We start from the raw sequence: 19,659 nt of genomic DNA, 5'->3' as shown, positions 1-19,659 counted from the left end.
ACCACCCAGCCCTATACACACGCCTGGTAGAAGGTCTTAAAGAGTGGATGAAGTACAAACTGAATGTGTGATAGCTTGCCTGTGAAATCCTATTCCTGGCCTATTCTTCAAGGTTCTGTGATTGTGTAGACAGAGCCTAAATACTGATATTTTGTATAATATATGTAGACTTTGACCCATTTTCTGCCAAATATACACTGGAGTTGTGGCAATGGTCTGACTAGTGCAAGGTAATGCATTCAAGGCACACAGTTAAGATTCAAGTCTGTTAGAGACAAGCTTATGACTAAATTTCATATGGCTTGCTTGTCATTTCTACAGTGGAACTGTGTCAAAACAGCAGCCAAGTTTTGGTCTTGTATGCAGTTCTCTCTATAGAGCACATGTTTTCTTTATGAATCTCTGCAGCCTATGCATTTCTGTTATTCCTTAGATGCTTTGAGTTGTACATTCTGGCTGGTCTCTGTCCAAATCAGATTAGAACACCTGTGTGAATTGCTATCCCAGAATTTCTACCTCGTGCTATGCTATCTCTTCTGCTATCATCTACCACCCATTTGTGCATAATTCTCATTTCTCCCATGTTTATAATATTTTAACTACTAAAATCCCTTATTTTAAATAGACACAGCTGTTCTGAATTATTGTTATAAGACTGGGCATCAGAACCAATATTAATTCTGTGATTCCAGATTTTAAAAAATTCTCAAGGCTATGATTTCTGGATTCTACAATGTTCTCTCAGTGTAGATTACCTGGTCAGAATCTAGGATATCCCTGGCAAAATTGACAATCTTGGTTAGAGCCTTAGAGATTTCAGGATGGGGATATTGGTGGGAGGAAGGATCCCACCATTTCTTCCTTTAGAGAGGAAACAGAAAGTGAACAGAATTGAGTTTGTGCATCTCTAGAGTTCTTGTAAATATTTAACTAGAGCTCAGAAATAATGTTGCCTTGGGGATTCTGTGTTTTTTAAAGGAACATTTACAGGTTCTATCTGTAACACTGACAAAACATTAACTACCTTCCACTTTCCATATTTGATCTATCTATCCAGGCTTTCATTCTAAAGTCAGGTAAACTCACAGAGATAAGTGAAGAAAAAGCATTACTGAAATAACTATACTTTTCTTTGCCAAATTAAAGCCTTTCCCAGATAAAGTACAGTAAAATAATAGTGGTTCTATAACATCTTATCTCCAGTCTAACCTAGATTGAATTATGTCTGTGCAAAACATGTGCCTCAACCACTGAGTCTGCTTTTCTCTTGTTTTCTGGGAAGAGAGATGAAAGGAAATAACTGCTCCAGACTAATTAAGCTAAGATAAGTATTTTCCCCATATGTGCCAGGATACCATAGAACTGGTCAACACTTTAATGTCTGATGGTGCCTAATTATGTGCTCTGCATGAAGTACATAACAATCAAAGGTGGGAGATTCAGGTTAGATAAAAAGGAAAATTACACAATTTATTACTGAAGTGTAGAATCATCAGTCACAAGATGTAATGACGAGCACCAGCATGGATAGCTGAAAAAAAAAAGACAAATCTGTAGTAGACTAGTGGCCATATAGTTGGCATCCTGTTAGTTCCGATAGTGAAAATCCAATTTACACCATCATAATTAACTTTTTTTGTCAGAATTCGACACCAACTCTGCAACAGCCAAACCCTTCCCACCAACTACCAGTGGCCCCTGAGGATGATGCCACTGTTGAATGTCCAGCTTCATATTAATAAAAGCTGGCTGCTTCTCCGTCACTTTTTCTGCTCGTCATGTTATAAATTCAAAGCAAACACTGTGTTGTCCTGCTGTAACTGCGATTTGCTTGCCTTGTGTGATGAACTTCTAATTAATAAATATAACATGTACACATATCCAGCAAGAAAAGGAAATTCTGTAATATATTGCCACAGATTAAAATTTTAAACAAAGACCGAGCCTGAGGAATCCAAAATTAAAAATAAAGTGCCCAAGGGAAAACAGGAAGATTTGAAACATAGAATAACAGCGACTGCAGTATTAGGCACAGCAGTAGTAATTTACTGCTGCACTGCTGCAAAGACCTTTTGTGGAGTTTGTTAATTTCTTCCCGTTGGAGGACTTCACTGGCCACTAGGTGACAATGTTGATCTAGTTTAAGAGCTACTGTTTGCTGACAGAACAGGTCCTAAAGGAGTTGCATTTGTGAAGGAATGGAAATGCTCTTTTTACAGTCCTTCCTCATCACTGATGGAATATCTCATCTTTTCATGGAAAGACTTTGTTCTAACACATGTAGTTACTTACTTACTTAGGAGATCCCTCATAGCCCAAGGATGATGGCTCTCCAAGTGTAGTGTCTTGGTGGTAGATGTGTAGGTGGCTGTGGAGACCTATTCTTGACCCGCATGTTCTTCCGCAGTGAGGATATCGGTTTCCAGATGGAAGGCAGTCCCAATTAGGGTTGGCTTGACGCGCCTTCCTCTTGCCATGTTTCTCCCTTAAGCCCTCTATTCGTGCCTCTTCCTATTCTGCAGCATTGCTGGTCACAACTGACTTCCAGTTACAGTGCTCAAGGGCCAGGGCTTTCCAGTTCTCAGTGTCTATGCCACAGTTTTTAAAGTTGGCTTTAAGCCCATCTTTAAATCTCTTTTCCTGTCCACCAACATTACGTTTCTCATTCTTGAGTTGGGAGTATAGTAACTACTATGGAAGACAGTGATCGGGCATTCAGACAATGTGGCCATTCCAGTGGAGTTGATGCAGGGCCGGCCGGAGATAATTTAAAATATTAAGCGGGGGTGGAGAAAAGCGCCCCTCCCCCCGCCGGCGCCGCACAGGGGGTGGGGAAAAGCACCCCCCGCAGGGGCGGGGGAAGCCTGATGGTGCCCCCCGGGGACCTGCGCCCGAGGCGGCCACCTCACGTGGCCTCTATGGTGGGGCCGGCCCTGAGTTGATGGCATAGGAGCATCGCTTCAATGCTGGTGGTCTTCGCTTCTTCCAGCACACTGACATTTGTCATGTAGTGGACTGCTGCGTGTCTTGGTGTTGGAAGAAACTGGATAGTGCATGGAGGGAATGAGTTATAAAAAGACAATGTTTCAGAACATATTCTGCCATCCTGTTCAGTTGATTGATTGTTTGATTGATTGATTGATTGTTCATTAGTAGCAATATTATAAACTGGACCTACAGCATTATGATTATATGAATTCCCTTTTACAATTATTAAAAGTGCCCCCCAAACTGACTCCTCAGGAAACAGTGTGTTAAAACCATTTGGCGCAATCAACCTTCTCCTGGTAGGATTAATAATAATAATAATAATAACTTTATTTTTATACCCGGCCCCATCTACCCGAAGGGACTCGGGGCGGCTTACATGGGGCCTTGCCCAATAAAACAATCAAATATCAAAACACAGCAATAAAACAATTATCCAATAAAAATATCAATTACAGTAAAAACAATCGTTAAAATCGACATAAAACATACAATATTAACACAGGAGACTAATTCATTGAACCCAGGCAAAGTGCAGAATGTGCCGAAATGGGCCGAAATGGGGAAGGTAATTTCACAGTAGAAATGGACAAAATGCAATATAACATTGGCAACACCTTGAGAATGGGGCTATTATAAAATGGGCAGATAGATCAGTCCGACAACAAATTAAGTGTCAAAGGAAGATGCAATGTGACAGGCAGCTGCAACTGGATTACTAGGAGAAGGTACTGCATGTATCATTACTCATTGCCCCACTCTCCTGTGCCTTCAAAATCCCTCTTTGGTAGGGTTTTTAGGGAGAAAATAATTATGTCAGGAGACATGACTACATCATTATAGCTATGTTGTCATACTACATCTCCCAATGGCATTGCTATTTTGGAGTATGGCTCCCAGAATCTCCCAGTCAGCATGTTGTGTTGCTGGGACAATCAATGAGTCATTGTTGTTATTATTAATACATTCATTTATATCCCACCTTTTCCTGAAAAGTCAGAAACAATGTGCCAAACAGCAACTGGGCAGTGGCAATAGTGTGGGGTGTCAGTGGGAGAGGATCTCTAGGAGGCAATGGCATCATAGCTGACATTTGTTAGTAATTCGCACAGGAGGCATGATAAACCTCCTTTTGAATGACCAACCTGAAATAAGAGATAGTGCTAGAAGATGAAACTTTCAGGTCAGATGGCACTTGACCAGCTATTGGAGTAGAACAGAGGACTTCTATAAGTACCCTTGTGGCCACTGATGCAACTGAAGTCAAGCCAAAAGAACATGCTCAGAGACAAAAGGACAACACATATTATAGGAGCACGGGATGTGAGAAGCATGGACCAGGTGAAGAAGGATGTAGTAAAACAAGAACTGGAACATAAAACATGCAATAGCTGTGGTGAGTGAAATAAAAGTGACATTTTGAGTCAGGTTGTTACAGAGTGTTTTACTCAGAGAATAAATATTTTAAAAGAAATGCAATGGTATTAATAGTAAGATGAGCTATAGCAAAAGCAAACAAAGTATGACTGAAACATGCCAATAAAACATCAGGGAAATCCATCAACATAACCTTAATTTAAGTTTATCTACAAAGGCAGGAAGAGGAGGAGAAACTGAAAGATAATTTGCTTGAGTCCAAATAGAAATTGATTACACATGAAACGGGACATCGTTAACCTCAAGCAATTGGATTGCAAAAATAGGAAACAGATCAGAATAAAAGATTAGAAAAAATGGCCTAGGATTAATAAATTAAGCATAGGAATCGTTGAATTTTGAAAAGCCAATAGTTTGTACATTGCAAACACATTTTTCAAGCAATCCAAGAAGTAACTGCATACATGGACATAATTTGATAACCAATATAGAAATCAAATAGATACGGTATTTGGAAGTGGAAGATAGAGAAGCTCCATTCTCTCTGCATGAACAAGACCAGGAACAGACTTTGGCACAGCCCATGAAGTATTAATATAAAAAATTGCAGTAAAGCTAAAGAAGAACACTAAAACAACCACAATGTCAAAATACAACCTGAAGAACTTTCCTGTAGAATGTGAAGAAAATGTGAAGAATAGATTTGTATTATTAAACCTAACTGACAGAAGCCAGAAGACTGAAATCAGGGACACTGACATAGACGAATGCAAAAAGATACTACCTGTAGTCAAAATTAAAAAATGGGAGCCTCAATGGGATGACAGATGAAGCTTATCAAGTGTTGTATGTCAGCCTGTTCAGCAGCCTGCCTGCCCCAAGTTGCTGCCACCTTCTCCCCCTCCTCTACTCCCGGGATCCACCCCTTCCGCCTCTACTCGCCAGGGCCCACCACCTCACTGGAGCCAGGGTCACTCCATTGGCTCCATGCTACCTTTCCCCTCCTGAGGCAGCACGGGCAGTATTGAGGGGATGGCAGCCAGGGCCATAGCCAGAAAAATATTTCGGGAGGGGTTTTGAAAATTTCGGGGGGAGGGGTTGAACCCCTGACCCACCCGCCCCCCCGGTTTCAGACCTGTTAATATCTGCTTGAGATAGTGCCTGGAGGGACTCTTAATGTTTTACATCTCATAGACTTAGCATGGGGATTTGGTTAACCAGTTAAAATTCATGAGTAAAACAGGTTTTTTTTAACCCGAAAAATTTTGGGGGGGGGTTGAACCCCTAAACCCCCCCCCTCGCTACAGGCCTGATGGCAGCCATCAAGGCCCAGTTGAGGCTGTGTTCAAGAATAGGACCTCACAAGCAGCAGGAGGCGGCAGCAGCCCTGGCTCTGGTGGGGTGGCGTGAAGGGGGTAGGCTCTGAGAGCAGCAGAGGAGGAGATGAAGGCAGTGGCTTCTTGGGGTAAGTAACAGGCCAGCACGCACTCCCGCTGCCTCTCTTGTGCACGTGCCGTTCTTTCTGTCCTTTACATCTTTCCCTCCCCTCTTTTCACTTTTCCTTTCCTTCTTTCTTCCTTCTACCATTCCCTCTATCTTCATTTTTTTCTTCCCTTCCTCCTTTCTATCCTTTTGACATCCATCTCTCCCTTTTCATTTTCCCTCTCTCATCTTTTTCTTTCTTCCCCTTTTCTTCTTCTTCTTTTCCTTCCTTTTTTTTCTTTCCATCTTTTCCTTCCACCCTCCCTCCCTCCTCCCCTCACACCCTCTTTCTTTTCCCTTTCCCTCCTTGCTATTTTCTTACCTTCTTTCTATCCTCTAACCATCTTCTCCTTTTTTTCTTTTTATCTTTCTTCTCATCCTCCTTTTTTATTCTCCTTCCAATCTTCCTCTTTCCAATTTCCCCCTGTCCTCCTTTCTTTCCCATCTTCACATCAAGAATTACCTGATTTTCTGATGGTACTTTCAATTTCTAGAAGATTTGGTGATCTAACACTTTTATTTTTAAAGAAGGAATTCTAAGTGCACAGCAAACTGTAATGCACACCTTTTGGAACAAATTACAAAGAGTGCATATTTTGCCACTGTGCATTACATTCACCAGCAAATACTTGTTTGTTTTCAGGGTTTTGAAAATTGATGTGCACATTAGATTTGATGATGCACTATATTAAAGTAACTAACTGTGCCCGGCCACGCGTTGCTGTGGCGAAGTATGGTGGTATGGGAAATAAAGTATTGAGGAATTGGTGGTAGTTAAGGAAAAGGGTCCCCTGGGCTGAGTGGGTTGCTAGGAGACCAAGTGAGTGGAGCTTAGCCTTCTAACTGGCAGCAATTGGATAAAAACAATTATTCTTCTCCCTCTAATTAGGAATTTATTTTTCTTTTCTTTTTGTTGTATCAACCTAGAGGAATGGATGAGGGTTGTGCTGTCAATTTTCGAGGTTGTGGGGTGTTTACTTTTGTTGTTTTGTCCGCTGCCGTGATGCCATCACTCTTTTATATATATAGATATATAGTATTTGAGCAGTTTGGAAGTCTGCATTTTTATTTTGTTTATTTACTTACTTACTTAATGTATACCCTGTCTTTCTTCCCATGGCTTCCAATCACACCATTTGGTCTCAGTAGAAAACAAAGCAAAAACAACAATTAAAAATAATTAAATAGCAATGTATAGTTTTGATTAAAATACAGTTAAATTATAATAAATACACTTAAAATAGCATTTAAAAGTCACCCCCTGAATCCCACCCACACATCCCCAGCAGCATGTACCTTTTCTTTCTCCAAATGCCTGCTGGCAGAAGAAGGTCTTGACCTACCTGTGGAAGGCCAGCAGGGATGGGGTCTTCCTGGTTTCTCTTGAGAGGGAGTTCCACAGTCTGGGAGCAGCCTCCAAAAAGGCTTTCTCCATGTTCGCACCAAATGCACTTCAGTGGGTGGTGGGACAGAGAGAAGGCCTCCTTCAGTAAATCATAGATGTCTAGCAGGTTCATAGAAAGAGATACTGTCCTTCAGAAATCCTGGACCCGAGCCATGTAGGGCATTGTAGGTCAAAACCAGCACTTTGAATTGTGTCCAGAAATGTGTTAGCAAACAGTGGAGCTGTTGCAACAGAAGAGGTCTCTGTAGCCAGCCCCAGTTAGTATTTTACACCTGAGGGGGGGAAATCTGGAAAATGAGCTTAGGACAGGGAGCAAATTAGATTTTTTTTTCTGAACAAAACTTCCAGTATACTTTTCCAAGCACAATTTCATTTCTTATAAACTTTGTTCCAGTAACAAATAGTCAGTGGTTGTGGTAGGAGCCCCCGGTGGCACAATGGGTTAAACCCTTGTGCCGGCAGGACTATTGACTGATAGGTTAGCAGTTCAAATCTGTGAAGAGTGAGTGAGCTCCCTCTGTCAGCTCCAGCTTCCCATGCGGGGACATGAGAGAAGCCTCCCACAAGGATGGTAAAACATCAAAACATCTGGGTGTCCCCTAGGCAATATCCTTGTAGACTGCCAATTCTCTCACACCAGGAGCGGTTTGCAGTTTCTGAAGTCGCTCCTGACATGGAAAAAAAGTGGTTGCGGTAAACAAAGAACAAGTTAAAATGCTGGCATCTTTCAAGTAGGTAGATGAAACTATTCAAAGCATCTCATTTCGTAACTGGGATTTAAATTAAAGATGGAAGCTGAAATGTTCAGCTATTGCAGTTTAGAATATAATTCATTTGCCTGAAGGCTAAGAAATAGTCTAATGTAGCATTCCTACTCACTTTTAACAGCAGGAGGAAGCCCCAGGGCCCACAAATGTTTTGAACAATAGAATGCCATCAGATGTGGCCTCATAGCCATATTGCATTATAATCATCTTGATTTCTCCAGGAGCCTCAGGGTAAAAATCTGTTTTTTAATTAGGAATGTCTCAAAGACTGGAGATTCATTCCATGCTTGAAATTAAGAAGCACGTTTCAGATCCTCAATACGGTATGACTCCATGCACCATAGACTCAATAACCAGTACAACTGGGGCAGCATAGGTTACTAAATATGGCAAACAGGACCACACAGAGAGGTCTTCTACTGACATTGTTTATTATACTCTCATGGAGGTTAATGTTTGCATATTTGTATTTGTATACACAGGCAACAGTAGCTGTGCCTAAGCAGCCTTCAGCAACAAGAAGCAAAGAAGACAGAAATGTATGTAACTTTATGGGACCTTAACCTGATTCCTGTCCTCATTGAAGCCCTGACCAGTGTGCTTGTAATGCTTATTTATTATTGAACCTGTGTACAAACAAAGAAAATCCACTGAGTGAACTCTCAGATTCTGTGAGAGGCAAACACCCCTCTGAACAAATCTTCCCATGAAAATCCTGTTATAAAATTGCCTTAGGGTTGTTACAAGTCGAAAATAACTTGAAGGCACACAACAACAAATATGCTCCTTTGAACTAAGGGAAATGAAGCTAGGGTAGTTTCAAGTATGAAAGAGAACCTCGGTGTTGTTCTAACATCTGATGGAAATGGTGCTGAACTGCACTGCATGGTGATGAATGCCAGACTGCACCAGTAAGTCCTTCCTATGTATAATCCCCCTCCAAGAGCACAATAATCCCAAATAAACAGTTCGAGGGGAGGTCACAGGGGCTTACATGTCTTTACACTAATGCTCAGAGCATGGGAAATAAGCAAGACGAACTCCAACTCCTAGCACAGCACCACACATACGATGTCATAGGCATCACTGAAACCTGGTGGGATGACTCCCATCACTGGAATTTAACCATTGAGGGCTATAACCTCTTTCACATAAATAGAACAAAGGGGAGAGGAGGGGGAGTAGCTTTATATGTCAAAAACAGTTACGTTGCAGAAGAAATGCAAGACTGTAATCCGGGAAACCAGCTTGAAAGCATCTGGATAAGAATCAAGGGAACCGGGACTCAAAAAGATCTTGTCGTGGGTGTCTACTACAGACCTCCGAGTCAGGATGAAGGACTTGATGAAGCCTTCTGTCAACAGCTGACCAAACAGGCACAAAGAAGAGATATAGTAGTCATGGGCGATTTCAATTATCCCGATATCTGCTGGAAAACAAACTCAGCCAAGAGTACAAAGTCCAACAAATTCCTCACTTGCCTTGCAGATAATTTTATGGTCCAGAAGGTAGAAGAGGCAACAAGGGGATCAGCAACTCTTGATCTAATCTTAACAAATGTGGAAGACCTGATCAATACAGTTGAAGTGGTTGGACCATGTGCTCCTGCAGTTTGCAATACAAAGGAATGCTGAAACTAAGACAAGTCAAACACGCATTCTGGACTTTAAGAGAGCTGACTTCCAAAAAATGAAGGAATTACTGAGCGGCATTCCATGGACGCCGATATTAAAAAACAAGGGAGTTAAGGATGGATGGGAGTTTTTCAAAAGTGAAATACTCAAGGCGCAAATGCAAACAGTGCCAACAAAGAAGAAAAATAAGACAAGTGCAAAGAAGCCAGAATGGATGTCCAAAGAACTTCTAACTGAGCTAAAGCTCAAAAGTGACATGCACAAGAAGTGGAAAAGGGGAGAAATCACCAAAGAAGAATTCAAACGTATAGCCAACTCCTGTAGGGAAAAGGTTCGCAAGGCTAAAGCGCAAAATGAGCTCAGGCTTGCCAGGGACATAAAAAACAACAAAAAAGGTTTTTTTGCTTATGTTGGTAGAAAAAGGAAGAAAAAGGAGGCGATAGGGCCACTGCAAGGAGTAGATGGGGTGATGGTGACAGGGGATAGGGAAAAGGCAGAACTGCTTAATGCCTTCTTTGCCTCGGTCTTCTCACAAAAAGAAAGCCATCTTCAACCTCAGCAACATGGAATGGACGAAGGATTGGGGGAAATCCAACCCCAAATAGGGAAACAAGTTGTCCAGGAACACCTGGCCACTCTAAACGAATTCAAGTCCCCAGGGCCAGATCAGCTACATCCAAGAGTATTGAAGGAACTAGCGGAAGTTATTTCAGAACCACTGGCAATCATCTTCGAGAGTTCTTGGAGAACAGGAGAAGTCCCAGCAGATTGGAGGAGGGCGAATGTGGTCCCTATCTTCAAGAAGGGAAAAAAGAACGACCCAAACAATTACCGTCCGGTCAGCCTCACATCAATACCAGGCAAGATTCTGGAAAAGATCATTAAGGAAGTGGTCTGCAAACACTTAGAAACAAATGCGGTCATTGCTAATAGTCAACACGGATTTACCAAAAACAAGTCATGCCAGACTAATCTGATCTCTTTTTTCGATAGAGTTACGAGTTGGGTCGATACAGGGAATGCCGTGGATGTAGCATATCTAGATTTCAGTAAGGCCTTCGACAAAGTCCCCCACGACCTTCTGGCAAACAAACTAGTAAAATGTGGGATAGACAAAACTACGGTTAGGTGGATCTGTAATTGGCTAAGCGAACGAACCCAAAGGGTGCTCACCAATGCGTCGTCTTCATCATGGAAAGAAGTGACAAGTGGAGTGCCGCAGGGCTCCGTCCTGGGCCCGGTTCTGTTCAACATCTTTATTAACGACTTAGACGAAGGGTTAGAAGGCACGATCATCAAGTTTGCAGATGACACCAAACTCGGAGGGATAGCTAACACTCCAGAAGGCAGGAGCAGAATTCAAAACGATCTTGACAGACTAGAGAGATGGGCCGAAACTAACAAAATGAAGTTCAACAGGGACAAATGCAAGATACTTCACTTCGGCAGAAAAAATGGAAATCAAAGATACAGAATGGGGGACGCCTGGCTTGACAGCAGTGTGTGCGAAAAAGATCTTGGAGTCCTCGTGGACAACAAGTTAAACATGAGCCTACAATGTGATGCGGCAGCTAAAAAAGCCAATGGGATTTTGGCCTGCATCAATAGGGGAATAACGTCTAGATCCAGGGAAGTCATGCTCCCCCTCTATTCTGCCTTGGTCAGACCACACCTGGAATACTGTGTCCAGTTTTGGGCACCGCAGATGAAGGGAGATGCTGACAAGCTGGAAAGCGTCCAGAGGAGGGCAACTAAAATGATTAAGGGTCTGGAGAACAAGCCCTATGAGGAGAGGCTTAAAGAGCTGGGCATGTTTAGCCTGCAGAAGAGAAGGCTGAGAGGAGACATGATAGCCATGTACAAATATGTGAGGGGAAGTCATAGGGAGGAGGGAGCAAGCTTATTTTCTGCTGCCCTGCAGACTAGGACACGGAACAATGGCTTCAAACTACAGGAAAGGAGATTCCACCTGAACATCAGGAAGAACTTCCTCACTGTGAGGGCTGTTCGGCAGTGGAACTCTCTCCCCCGGGCCGTGGTGGAGGCTCCTTCTTTGGAGGCTTTTAAGCAGAGGCTGGATGGCCATCTGTCGGGGGTGCTTTGAATGCGATTTCCTGCTTCTTAGCGGGGGGTTGGACTAGATGGCCCTTGAGGTCTCTTCCAACTCTACTATTCTATGATTCTATGATTCTATGATTCTATAAGAACGGCCCAAACTCAGGCCTAGTGTCAGTGGACTGGTCTTTTTAAGGCACTGGGGCAGCATTTAGGGTACTTTTTGCAATTCCTGGCCATGATATTAACAATCTCTCTCTCTCTCTCTCTCTCTCTCTCTCTCTCTCTCTCTCTCTCTCTCTCTCTCTCTCTCTCTCTATATATATATATATATATATAATGTGCTGTTTTACTATGGAGTTAACAGCAAAACCACTGAACCAAATCACACCAAATTTGGCCAAAAAATACATAGTCATCCAGTCTATGTCTTTCAAACAAACAAAAAACCTAGAAAAATAAACCCCAAATTGGAGGATGAGAAAGAGCAGTTTTCCCCCTTTAGAAACGGCTCAGAACAGTAGGCCCTGCCCACTTCGTATCCTAGCAATTCCCTCAGCCAAAATGGTGCCCAGGGCACAGGCAGAGTGCACTTAGGCCTCATCCACACTGCCTATAAAATACAGATTATCTGATTTGAACTGGATTATATGGTGCCATCAAGTCCCTGTGGAGACCAAAATCCATTGCTTGTGGTAATATGAAAATAACCAAATAAACTCAATGTATATATTACAATAACATATATCCAAAAAACAGGACTGTTCCAATCGCATAGAAGTAGAAACCAGAGGTTCTTCTCTTGAAGTATGAAGCCAAGTTTTTCATGTAAGTAAATGTCCTGTTTTTTTATTACGTATGAGTAGACTCCAGTTCTCATATAACTTGACTCAAACCTGCAACCGGTTTCGACTCACAGGAGTCTTCGTCAGGCGGTTGGGTTTCAATAATCAACAAAGGTTCAACTTTTGAGGTGAGAAATTCACCATCAGTTTTCTGAATAGGTGGATCAGTTTGTCTTTATTAAACCATGTACTCTGCAAGGAGTTTTATTCTGTGGCGAGTTTATTCTCGAGTCCACACTGCCATATATCCCAGTTCAGTGTGGATTTTATACAGCCGTGTAGAAGGGGCCTCATATAATCCAGTTCTAAGCAGATGATATAAGCGTATAAATATATAATATTTACTGTGGTATAATGATACTGAACAATATAATCTCTAAAATCAGGACAGTAAATAAAGAGCAATATTCTGAAAACGGAAATTCCAGAAACAATCAGGGCCAGCTAACATCTCCCAACAAAGGCTTTCCCCAGGTAGGATGTATCCAGGCTTTGAAGCTGCAAGGCCATTAAATGCTAATCAAGGTGACTCATTGCAGCATTCATACTTGCCACACCAAGACTATTAATTGCTATTCAACCCGGGCAACCAAGGATTCCACAAGGTAGAAAGCGGCCAGGCTTTTAAGTTGCAAGACTATTCAGTGCAATTCAAGCTGGCCAAACAATGATTCCCCTACAAAGGAAGTAGCCAGGCTTCAAAGCAGCTCTTTGACTAAGGGTGCTACTCCAGCTCGCCAAACAAGGATTCCCCTAGGTATAACACAGCCGGGCATTGAAGCTGCAAGGCTATTCAGTGCAATTCAACCAGACCAGCAAAGGATTAACCTTGGTTGAAGGCGGCCAGGCTTTGAAGCAGCGATACTACTCTATACTATTAAAGCTGACCAACCAAAGATTCCCCTAGGTAGCAAACAGCAGTCCAAAAAACAATTCCCCTACAGTGCAAGTACCCAGTCTTCCAAGCAGCAAGCCTATTCCTTTGTATTCCAGCTCACCAAACAAGGATTCCCATAAGAAGAAAGCAACCAGGCTTTGAGGCTGCAAGGCTATTCACTGCTATTCCACCTGGCCAACAAAACATTCCCATAAGCCACAGCAACTCATGGCTGGGCACAGCTAGTTAATTATATTGTTGAGTCTGACTACCAATGACCTGTGTCCAACATATCTTGCACAGAAAACGTGAATGAATCTACACTTCACAACTTGGTTCAGTAGTGAGACCCATTACTGAAAAAGCTCAGCCTTGTGTGCAGTTTTCTATAGTCTGTCTTCATTTTGTTTTCTTCTTCTATCCATGTACTCCTAGAAATTGAAGTGCCCTTAAAATTCTTCCATTTATTACTCTCCTCCTCCTCCTCCTCCTCTGATATTTTCTGGGAGACCAATTAAAACAAACATGCTTTCACCCCCACTTATTCTACTAAAGAGGGAACGACAATGCAGAGCTTTGTGTATAACTGACTTCCAAGTGGCAGTCTAATTTACTCAAAATTAGAACAAGGGCGCTATTAAAAAATGCAAGGGCACATTACTCAGTCTAAATAACTGAATAATGTCACAGTTTGATTCCATTAATGCCCCAAAAGTCTTACACTTGACAAATAACGTTTAGCCTAACCAGGCAGTGATGAGAAATACAGGTGACCTGACACTTTTTAGGAAACAAGTTTTCCCTTCATTGAAATTTAAATTATATAGCTCTTGAGCTGGCTACTAAAGCTTTAACTAGGTCTTATAGTGCAGGAAGTACAGGATAGGTTGCCTAGGTTATGGAGAACAGTATAATAATATAGTATGATTGTAGCTATGGTATGGTAGCCATGCTGCCTGGAATACTCTGGGAGCAAGTGCATAACAACAAGAAATACTCCATATTATATGTGTATGTAGATGTTTGTGTAGTAAAGGTAAGAGTAAAGGTAAAGGTTTTCCCCTGACATTAAGTCTAGTCATGTCCAACTGGAGAGTGGCGCTCATCTCCATTTCTAAGCCGAAGAGCTGGTGTTGTCTGTAGACACCTCCAAGGTCATGTGGCCAGCATGACTGCATAGAGCACTATTACCTTCCCACCAAAGTGGTATCTATTGATCTACTCACATTTCATGTTTTTGAAGTGCTAGGTTGGCAGAAGCTGGGGCTAACTGCGGGAACTCAGCCCACTCCCGGATTCGAACTGCCAACCTTTTGGTCAGCAAGTTCAGCGGTTTAGCCCTCTAAACCACCAGGGGCTCCTGGATGCTTATATAGCCTCCCCCAAATGAGAAGTGCTAAGAGACTTTGTAGAATCCCAAAGCCTACAGATGCAGAGAATGTGTTTGAAAGATGCAAGAACAGCAACGTTAAAGTGGAAGTTGCTTTGGGGGAAACAGCAACAGCAACCTATAAAGGAGAGAGGAATGGTAGAAGGCTAGGAGACTTTAAATGGTCACATTCTATCCCACAAAAGGGGGGGTTGTGCCAGTATTGGGTGTGGGATTATTTTGCCATGGTTCTTGCCAGTCATCTCCTAAACCTAAAATGGCACAGAGGAGTAAAAATGAGGTGAAAATGCTCCCTAAAGTCACACACACACAGATCTTGGGGAGACTATACTTTGACTATGTCCTATTGATAGAAAAACATGATCAGTGTGTATTGAATGCTGGCTATTGACAGGTGAGATGTATGGAGCTGGTGGAAAACTAGCATTTGCTACTATAATATTGTAGTAGTTTGTTCCACTTGTAGTCTCTTACCATCATAATGCAAGCCTCTCATCCACTGAGGAAGAGTCTGTTGATTAAAGTTTATTAGTAAGTCAGTTCCAGAGATGTATAAAAGAGGCGGAAGGAAATTTACTGTCTCCTGAGTGTTTAAGGTGAAATTGGCTATGTTTGGTTCCTCTTCAGCTCATCTGGTCTGTAGTAAAAAGTTTTGCATCTCCAGTATCTTTTAATTTTAATAAGTTCAGTTCTTTCTTAGCATTTAAATTTTGAATGGCATCTTTCTGTTTTAAGTAGCTGTCCATGCAAGCAATTCTACAGAGAGGAATATTTAAGGAACAAAGACAAAATTGACAGATAATAGGCACACTGTTTAATTGACTGGGCAGATTGAATCAATTATGTTTTTAAAGGGACCTTTAGCTAAATGGGATTAAAATCCAACTGCTTTTTAATGCATCATAGCATTGTTTTCACCTATAACAATACCATTAAAAATTGTTTGAAGTGCAAAATGTTCCCAGAACCATCTTGAGACTGCCTTATTCGGGTAGTTACTGATGGAATGGACAAATTTCAACGTTAGATGTAATGCAGTAAAGGTCAGAATTGCTTTAGGGCAGAAATTATCAGGTTCTTTTATTTGTCAATTTTTGTAGGTCAAGAAAAAAAAATCCAAAAAGGCTACAATCCTATTTCATGCTCACTTACTTTGCAATAAATGCCAGCTTTCACACATCTGAGCAGCTATGTGCACAGCTGCATTGTAAAACACGTAACAGTCCCCAGGATACTGAACACTGCCACCATGCCATTTTGTCCTAGAGTGGCCATTGCAGATGCCTTGGAACTCAGATCAAACAACCACCTAGGCATTTGTATGTATAGGCATCCAATTTTACTTCATCAGAAAAACAGGTGGGAAAGGAAACTCATTAACACTTGCTGTATAGATGATAACACCCAGACCTTATCACATTTGGAAACATTCAATTTTAATCAGTATGCATCTCATATTTTTAGGACTGGATGCGAGATGCATACTTTCCCCATCACACCCAATTACTGCGATTCTTACATTTAGAAAATACTGTGCGTTGACTCATCTCCTCCTAATCCATTTGAACGCCTCCCTACATCACTCCCCCCTCCCCCCAAATATTGTGCACTGATGTAGCCTGGAAGCCTCAAAATACTTCAGCAATGTATAAAACCATAATAAATCAAAAAACACAATTACAGTAGAGTCTCACTTATCCAAGACTCACTTATCCAAGGTTCTGGATTATCCAATGCATTTTTGTAGTCAATGTTTTCAATATATTGTGATATTTTGGTGCTAAATTCGTAAATACAGTATTTACAACATAACATTACTGCATATTGAACTACTTTTTCTGTCAAATTCGTTGTATAACATGATGTTTTGGTTCTTAATTTGTAAAATCATAACCTACTTTGATGTTTAATAGATTTTTTCCTTAATCCCTCATTATCCAAGATATTTGTTTATCCAAGGTTCTGCCAGCCCGTTTAGCTTGGATAAGTGAGACTCTACTGTATATCTATTTCTGCAACATTTTGCATTCCAACAGATTACTGGTGGAATAGGGCGAACGTCATGTGATGGGACCTGTTTGGAATTGTTTTCAGAAAGATTCAGAAACAGAGTATTTCTCAATGTGATAAAGTTTTTACTCTGTCCGTTTGTTTCCTTTATTGTCAAATCAGCTTGCCACATTCCATTCAGGTGTCATGTGGACCAGTGGTGCGACGGTCAAATCTCCAAGATCATCTGATGTTCTCACAAGGATGTAACACTATACTCTCCATCAGGACAATGTGACTAAAGTATTTAGTGAGGAAGAGCATATAAGCTAGGAGAAGCTGCAGCAGTTTATTTTGCCTAGCCCTTCTGGGAAGGACAGGATTCTGTCCCTCTGTTAAATCAATTTAATGCAAACCAGATTTGCATTTTGAATTTAGTTTGCAGCAAGTGAAATAAGACAAAGCAATGAAGGAAAGTGGGATGAGGAAAGAGAATCTGGGATATTTTAAAAGTTGTTAATATAATGGGGTGAAATACATTAATAAGAACTATCACGACAAAATAAGGATAGTTGAAGGATATGTAGTAATTGAACAAGGTATAATGTTTGCAGCAGATCTATTCCTTGATTTGATCCAACTTTGGTGGAATGTTCTGTACAGTATAATTTACTCCAGGTTTTCAATTGTGTGTCTAGAAAACTAGAAGAATTAGCTTTTGGGTTTAAACAGGAAACTACAGAACACTAAAACTTACACCTTTAAATATTTGAGGAGCTTATAGTCCTTTGAGAGCTCTCAAAACAATAAGAGCACAAATAGATAAATCTAATGCATACAGGCCTAAACAATGTGGTAAATCTCCCAGAAACAATTCAGGCACCAGCCTTATGGTAAAAATTCACACTAAATTTTAGTAAGAAAGACCATTGTTTCACAAAGTAAAGATGCAATCCAAAGTTCAGCAATATAAACATTTAAGTCTAGTGAGTTCATATTTATCCATTTGAAATCTGTGGGTCCCAGGGCTTGTCTGTAGTGGCCCTATATCCCACCATCAGGACAGAACTTACTCCTGTATCTCCACATAATGTCCAGGGACATCCAGTTCATAATGCGGGGTTAATCCGGTTTTAGCCTGTATTAGTAGAAGGTCAGGGAATGTACTGGGATGTCACTGAAACTCCAGAGCAGTTTTGCCCTCTGTGGTTAGTGTATACAGGTGGACCTGCTATAATTCAAATTGGTCTATTGTCCACACAGTCAGATGTTGCCATCTTGTTTTCCCTGTGCTCCCTGTTGCACAGAAAAGGGGATGGATTTGGACCATGTCACCCTTTTGTTGCCATGCAATTGCTACAGAGCTCTGGAGAACTAGTGGTCATCTTCGGGTGCCTTTAGTGACTTCAGCAAAGGGCCATGTGGCCGTGAAGAGAGGATTGCTTCTCTCACCATCCCTAATTGTGCTGGCACCCTTTCAGGTGTCATCAATGATGCCCAGGGACAGCCAGGAGATCTCTGAGGCTCCCTGGAGCTCTGGGAACAGTGACATCCAAAGTAAAGTGACTGTCCAGAGGGTCTAAACTGGACCAGGGCCAGGCTAGATTATTGCTACTTAAGACCAGTTTCAGATTAAGTGGCTCATGTCGATGAGCCTTTACAATGGCTGAGCTTTAGTTGGACTGTGCCCTTAAATGTTAAAGGCTAGAAAGAGATTCATCCTCCAGGAAATAATGCCCAACTGCTCACTGGAGGGAAGGATACTAGAGGCAAAGATGAAATATTTTAGCCACATCATGAGAAGACAGGAAGTCTTGGAAAAGATCATGATGATGGGGAAAATGGAAGGAAAAAGGAAGAGAGGCCGACCAAGGGCAAGATGGATGGACGGTATCCTTGAAGTGACCGGCCTGACCTTGAAGGAGTTGGGGGCGGTGACAGCCAACAGGGAGCTCTGGCGTGGACTGGTCCATGAGGTACTGCTTGTTCACTACATATGACTTAAATATGGGCTAGCCATACAGCCTGTGGTTGAATAAACCCAAAGATGCATGTATAAGTGTTTCTGAAAGAAAAGATAAACAATGCAACTTGTTATGTAAGAAATGCTATTTAATTTGTTTGGGGCTGAAAAAAAGAGTTAAATGTTTAAAATAGCCATTTGTACTTGGCATGCAGAGATGTATGTCTGCTATTATCATGACATATTTGATAGCGTTTGATGGATTTTTCTAAGATTCTCATTAAGATTTGTTACTGAAAACATTAGCAGGCTAGACATATGAAAATAATCTGAAATTCTGGGGTGGCGGGTGTGTAAAAGTGTGTATTCAGCTTTCCTTTTGAATGTTTCTGAAACTTGCTTTTTAGCATTTTGACTGCCAGTAGCATAGTGGGTAGTATATAATGAAGTGGTTATAGTGTTGTACTGAGCTTTTATAAATATATTTCTGCAGCTCTCATTGAAGGAAAAGTGTTGTATAAACGTAATTCACAAATATAAAAAGAATAATTGGAATAGAAAGAAAACATAATATGATTTTTGTAACAAAATTTTTAACCAGATATTGAAAAAGTTGATATAATTTGGTTGATAGCTCTCAACCACCAAGCTAGTTGGGGATTTTTGTAGTCCACAAAACACAACTTTTCCCATTTTAGAAGAAAGGTGGAATATAAATTCAAATCAATAAATAGTCCCCTAAAAGTTTCACACTGTTCTTATTATTCTTGTTAACTGCTGTCAAATCAGCTAATGTCAACCTTATGAATCAGGCCAGTAGCCAAGATTTTGTTTCAGGAGGGGCTGGGATTTTGGTTCGGGGGGGGGGGGGGAGGGGCTGAGTCTGG

Source organism: Anolis carolinensis, chromosome 2 (genome assembly GCF_035594765.1).
Source record: "Anolis carolinensis isolate JA03-04 chromosome 2, rAnoCar3.1.pri, whole genome shotgun sequence".
In the NCBI taxonomy this organism is placed as follows: Eukaryota; Metazoa; Chordata; class Lepidosauria; order Squamata; family Dactyloidae; genus Anolis; species Anolis carolinensis.
The sequence above is the reverse complement of the archived record's forward strand: the minus strand, read 5'-3'. Positions refer to the sequence as shown.